The sequence below is a fragment of the Halichoerus grypus genome, chromosome 14 (assembly GCF_964656455.1).
Source record: "Halichoerus grypus chromosome 14, mHalGry1.hap1.1, whole genome shotgun sequence".
Taxonomy (NCBI): Eukaryota; Metazoa; Chordata; class Mammalia; order Carnivora; family Phocidae; genus Halichoerus; species Halichoerus grypus.
The window spans coordinates 39574927-39581404 of record NC_135725.1 but is presented as its reverse complement, the minus strand read 5'-3'; the positions used below and the strand labels follow the sequence as shown (position 1 = coordinate 39581404).

General features: G+C 39.0%; 1 pseudogene; it reads right to left on the bottom strand.

Moving 5' to 3' along the window:
* Window positions 1-6117: 6117 nt before the first annotated feature.
* LOC118543032 (U4 spliceosomal RNA) lies at window positions 6118-6200 on the bottom strand (annotated as a pseudogene).
* Between the last annotated feature and the right edge of the window lie 278 nt (window positions 6201-6478).

Sequence of the window (6478 nt, the reverse complement as noted above, 5' to 3'; positions counted from 1 at the left end):
TTTAAAATTTGTTGAGGTTTGTTTTGTGGCCTAGACTGTGATCTCTTTTGGGGAATGTTCCACGTGAACCTGAAAAGAATGTGTATTCTGCTGTTTTAGGATGGAATGTTCTGAATATATCTGTTAAGTCCATGTGGTCCAGTGTGTCATTCAAAGCCATTGTTTCCTTGTTGATTTTCTATTTAGATGATCTCTCCCTTGATGTAAGTGGGGTGTTAAAGTTCCCTACTATTATTGTATTATTATCAATTATTTCCTTTATGATTGTTATTAACTGTTTTATGTATTTGGGTGCTCCCATGTGGGGTGCATAAATATTTACAATTGTTATATCTTCTTCTTGGATTGTCCCCTTTATTATATAGTGCACTTCTTTGGCTCTTGTTACAGTCTTTGTTGTGAAGTCCATTTTGTCTGATATAAATATTGCAACTCCAGCTTTCTTTTGACATCCATTTGTATGATAGATGTTTCTTCATCCCCTCACTCTCAATCTGGCAGGTATCTTTAGGTCTAAAGTGAATCTCTTGTAGGCAGCATATAGATTGGTCTTGTTTTTGTTTTTTGTTTTTTTTTAAATCCATTCCATCACCCTATGTTTTTTGATTGTAGCATTCAGTCTATTTACATTCAAAATAATTATTGATAAATATGTATTTATTGCCATTCCATTACTTGTTTTGTTGCTGTTTCTGGAGACTTTCTCTAATCATTTCTTGGTTTACTGGTTTTCTATAGTGATATATTTGGATTTCTTTCTTTTTATTATTTGCATATTTATTAGTGGTTTTGATATATGGTTACTATTAGGTTTGTATATAACATCATCTACCTATAGTAGTCTATATGAAGTTGATGGTTATTTAAGTTTGAACCTATTCTTTACTCCACTCCCCACATTTTAGGTATATGATATTATATTTTACATCCTATTATTTTTTGAATTTCTTGATTGATTTTTTAGATAAATTCATTTTCACCTTCATACTGTCATTTTTGGTCTTTTCACTCAAAGAATCCTCTTTAATATTTTTTGCAGGGCTGGTGTAGTGGTCATGAACTCCTTTAGTTTTTCTGGGAAACTTTATTTCTCCTTCTACTCTGACTGATAGCCTTGCTGGAGAGAGTATTCTTGGATGCAAGTTTGTCCCATTCAGCACTTTGAATATTGCATGCCACTCTTCTCTGACTTGGAAAATTTCTGCTGAAAAATCTACTGCTAGCTTTATTTGGCATGGGGGGGGGGGGTTCTTTTCTATGTAACTGTCTTCTTTTGTCTTGCTGCTTTTAGTATTTTTTTCTTTATCATTATATTTTGCCATTCTAATTACAATATGCCTTGGTGTCATCTACTTTTGTTGATTTTGTTGGGGGTTCTCTGTGCTTACTGGATATGAATATCTGTTTGTCACCTCAGATTAAGGAAGTTTTCAGCTGTTATTTCTTCAAATAATTTTTTTGTCCTCTTTTCTTCTTCTGGGACTCTTGTAATGTAAATGTTACTACATTTGAAGTCACTGAGTTCCCTAAGTTTATTCCCATTTTGTACTTTTTTTTTTCTCTCTTTTGTTCAGCTTGATTACTTTCCATTTCATTTGTTTGTTCCTTTGCTTCTTCTAGCCTGCTGTTCATTCCATCAATCATATTTCTTATTTCATTTATGGAACCCTTAATCTTGCTATGTTATTCCTTTTCTCTGTGTTAGTGTTCTCACTGATGTCCTCTACTCTTTTCTCAAGTCCAGTGAGTATCTTTATGATCTTTGCTTTACATTCATCGGACATGTCACTTATATCTGTTTTGCTTAGATTTCCAGCTGTGGCATGTCCTGTTCTTTCATTTGGGGCAATTCCTCTGTCTTCTATTTTCTCTAAGTCTGTGTGCCTGTTTCTGTGTGTTGGGAGTCAGCTGTATCTCTGGTTCTTGAGGGTAATGAAGAAGAGGTCTTATATTGCCCTTGAGTGTAGTGTCCCCTGTTCCTCAGGGTCTGGATTGTCTTCAGTGTGTGCTGCATGCACTCTGCTGTTGTGTCCTGGTTGTTTTATCCTTCAGGCCAGTCTTCTGCAGAGGCTTTCTTTCTCTTTTTCTGTTGTGTGCAGTGTTTGGTCCCTGGCCTGAATGTGGTGAGGCTTAACTATGTGTGCTCTGGTGTGCTTGTGAAATGAGACCTGGCACAGCTGCCACTGGAACTGAGGCCTTGAAAAACTCTTGGGTTGGGAGATGTGGTGTGGGGTTTGGGCCAGTCTTCTGGGAGAGGGAGCCCGTCATGCTGGGAATGAGGCAAGCATGACTAGGAAGGGCAGTTCTTCTGGAGCTTGGGGCAGGAATCTTGGTGTAAGCAAGTTAGGTAGCTAGTGTCCATGCTATGCTGGTTTCCACAGGTGGCTCTGTGTTTATGCTGAGGGGTGGGGGAGGGAAATGGCACCTGCCAATTCCTTTGTTCCCTGAGGGGTGTCTCCAAGAACACGGCCTCCCTGGGACATGTTCCAAGATGAGTAAATAACCTCCCCACTCTGTGTCCCAGATGCATTTCAGCTCACTGTTTCTATGCTGTACGTCCACGGGTTGCTGCCCTGTCTTTTCTCCAAGAGCATCCCCAATGTCCTCCAAGCTCTCCCAGAGCCAAGCATATTGATCTTTAAAACTCCAGGCTTTAAGCCCCACTTGTTGCAAGAACTCATGAAATTCAGGTGCTCTCACTTTCCAAGCCAATTGCTATGGGGATTTCTCCTCCCTTGTGGACTTCTCTGTGTGCTAGTCTGTCTCTTGCCCTTTTTCATGACCATGACTCCCTCCCTACTGCAGCAGCCATGATCTGTTTCTCTCTCAAACTATGTCTCCGCACTTCCTACCTTCTTTGATGTGGCCTCTTCTCTATAGTTGTGGAGCTTGTTCTTCAGATTGATTTCTGGGGTATTTAGGATGGTTTGATAGTTATCTAGTTGTATTTGTGGGATGGGGCAAGCCTAGGGTCCTCTTACTCTGCTGCCATCTTCCCAGTCTCTCCCCAGTTACTTTCTAATTTTTATTTTCAAATTATTTAATTTGGATAGGAGTAGACCCTTTAAAGGGCTGCCTTCCTCTCTCCCACCCCCAGCATTCTCCCTGTCATTCTTGAAAGCAATCTTAATATATAATAATAACTGGAAGTTCCAGACCTAATCGGAATTTTCCTGCCGAATGAAATGGAATCATCCCTCCTCCCTTTTAGTGAAGAATGCTATTAGAGAGGGAAATGTGAGCACAAGCTGTACTCATTAGTGTTGGTGGTAAACACTAGTGTCACTGCAATTGTTGTGCCAGTTTTACTGATAAAAATGGAAAAGATATTTCTTTATGATGTCACAGGTTCATATCTTTCTATTTTCATATTTAACGTACTGTGTTTCTGAATACCATTCTGCTTTCCCATTGAGTGCTCATAGACTGTTTAACTTTTGACTATATTTAAATTAAGAAGATAAATTAAATATCTGTGTACAGAATGGATGGAAGAGGATGTCTTAGAGAGATATGCTTATAAGGATTCTAACTTAAGCAAAAGGGAATTTATTGGAAGGGTCTCAAGTTTGAATTGAGCAAGCCAGGTATGGGAACTCCCAGGAACAATGAAAGCATCATAAGGAAGGATGAAAAAACCTCTTAAAGTCATGTTCCTTTGCTGTGGGGGAGAGTAAGGAGTCCTGATATGTAAACTTTCTAAAAATGCCCATAGTGTACTGAGCAATAGAAGTATGGTAAATGGTGACTGGGCCACCAAATGTATATCTAATTCAGGGACAAAGAGCAGTTTAGGGGCTGTGCAAAAGACCTAGATGATAGTGGACAAAGAGAAAAGATAATAAATAAAAGAAATCACAGCTGTTTGACTGCAGTGGAAACTCCTTCAAGAAATCCTGAGACAAAACAGCATTTCCAAACATGGTTTATTGGACCACATTTTTCTTATTTTTTCTCCTCTATAAAACCTGCCAGGTCATAGATTCAGCAATGGCATCATTCTACCAGGTTGATGGAAATTACAGGGGAACAAAAGTGATGAAAATTTCATGGTCAGGGTATGGTGTGTATTATGTTCTACATATAAATTTTGTTTTCTTAAAAAAAATGATAATTTTTTAAAAAATGGCTTATATATTTTACTGATGATATATTAAGTTTTCTTGAATTGAATCCAGGATTTTATTATTTATCTTTGTATTTATTTTTTTAAATTTTTTATTGTTATGTTAATCACCATACATTACATCATTAGTTTTTGATGTAGTGTTCCATGATTCATTGTTTGTGCATAACACCCAGTGCTCCATGCAGAACGTGCCCTCCTCAATACCCATCACCAGGCTAACCCAGCCTCCCACCCCCCTCCCCACCAAAACCTTCAGGTTGTTTTTCAGAGTCCATCGTCCCTCATGGTTCGTTTCTGCTCCGATTTCCCCCCTTCATTCTTCCCCTCTTACTATCTTCTTCTTCTTCTTTTTTTTTTAACATATATTGCATTATTTGTTTCAGAGGTACAGATCTGAGATTCAACAGTCTTGCACAATTCACAGCACTTACCAGAGCACATACCCTCCCTGGATGGACTGGTGTCCATCACCCAGTCACCCCATTCCTCCCACCCCACCCACCACTCCAGCAACCCTCAGTTTGTTTCCTGAGATTAAGAATTCCTCATATTAGTGAGGTCATATGATACATGTCTTTCTCTGTTTGACTTATTTCGCTCAGCATAATACCCTCCAGTTCCATCCACGTCGTTGCAAATGGCAAGATCTCATACCTTTTGATGGCCGCATAATATTCCATTGTATATATATACCACATCTTCTTTATCCATTCATCTGTTGATGGACATCTTGGCTCTTTCCGCAGTTTGGCTATTATGGACATTGCTGCTATAAACATTGGGGTGCATGTATCCCTTCGGATCCCTACATTTGTATCTTTGGGGTAAATACCCAGTAGTGCAATTGCTGGATAGTATGCTAGCTCTCTTTTCAACTTTTTGAGGAATCTTTTTCCAGAGTGGCTGCACCAGTTTGCATTCCCACCAACAGTGTAGGAGGGTTCCCCTTTCTCTGCATCCCTGCCAACACCTATCATTTCCTGACTTGTTAATTTTAGCCATTCTGGCTGGTGTGAGGTGGTATCTCATTGAGGTTTTGATTTGGATTTCCCTGATGCCGAGTGATGTTGAGCACTTTTTCATGTGTCTGTTGGCCATCTGCATATCTTCTTTGGAAAAATGTCTGCTCATGTCTTCTGCCCATTTCTTGATTGGATCATTTGTTCTCTGGGTGTTGAGTTTGGTAAGTTCTTTATAGATTTTGGATACTAGCCCTTTATCTGATATGTCATTTGCAAATATCTTCTCCCATTCTGTCGGTTGTCTTTTGGTTTTGTTGACTGTTTCTTTTGCTGTACAGAAGTTTTTTATCTTGATGAAGTCCCAATAGTTCATTTTTGCCCTTGCTTCCCTTGCCTTTGGCGATGTTTCTAGGAAGAAGTTGCTGCTGCTGAGGTCGAAGAGGTTGTTGCCTGTGTTCTCCTTTAGGATTTTGATGGACTCCTGTCTCACATTGAGGTCTTTCAACCATTTGGAGTCTACTTTGTGTGTGCTGTAAGGAAATGGTCCAGATTCATTCTTCTGCATGTGGCTGTCCAATTTTCCCAACACCATTTGTTGAAGAGACTGTCTTTTTTCCATTGGACATTCTTTCCTGCTTTGTCGAAGATTAGTTGACCCTAGAGTTGAAGGTCCATTTCTGGGCTCTCTATTCTGTTCCATTGATCTATGTGTCTGTTTTTGTGCCAGTACCATACTGTCTTGATGATGACAGCTTTGTAATAGAGCTGGAAGTCCGGAATTGTGATGCCGCCAGCTTTGTTTTTTTTTTCAACATTCCTCTGGCTATTCGGGGTCTTTTCTGGTTCCATACAAATTTTAGGATTATTTGTTCCATTTCTTTGTAAAAAGTGGATGGTATGTTGATGGGGATTGCATTGAATGTGTAGATTGCTCTAGGTAGCATTGACATCGTCACAATATTTGTTCTTCCAATCCATGAGCATGGAATGTTTTTCTGTTTCTTTGTGTCTTCCTCAATTTCTTTCATGAGTATTTTATAGTTTTCTATTAGCAATAATCGTGCCTCGGATAAACCTCATTGGCTACGATACTGCCACTGCACAAAGCTATTTTATAGTTTTCTGAGTACAGATCCTTTGCCTCTTTGGTTAGATTTATTCCTAGGTATCTTATGGTTTTGGGTGCAATTGTAAATGGGATCAACTCCTTAATTTCTCTTTCTTCTGTCTTGTTGTTGGTGTATAGGGATGCCACTTATTTCTGTGCATTGATTTTATATCCTGCCACTTTACTGAATTCCTATATGAAGTCTAGGAGTTTTGGGGTGGAGTCTTTTGGGTTTTCCACATAAAGTATCATATCATCTGCAAAGAGTGAGTTTGACTT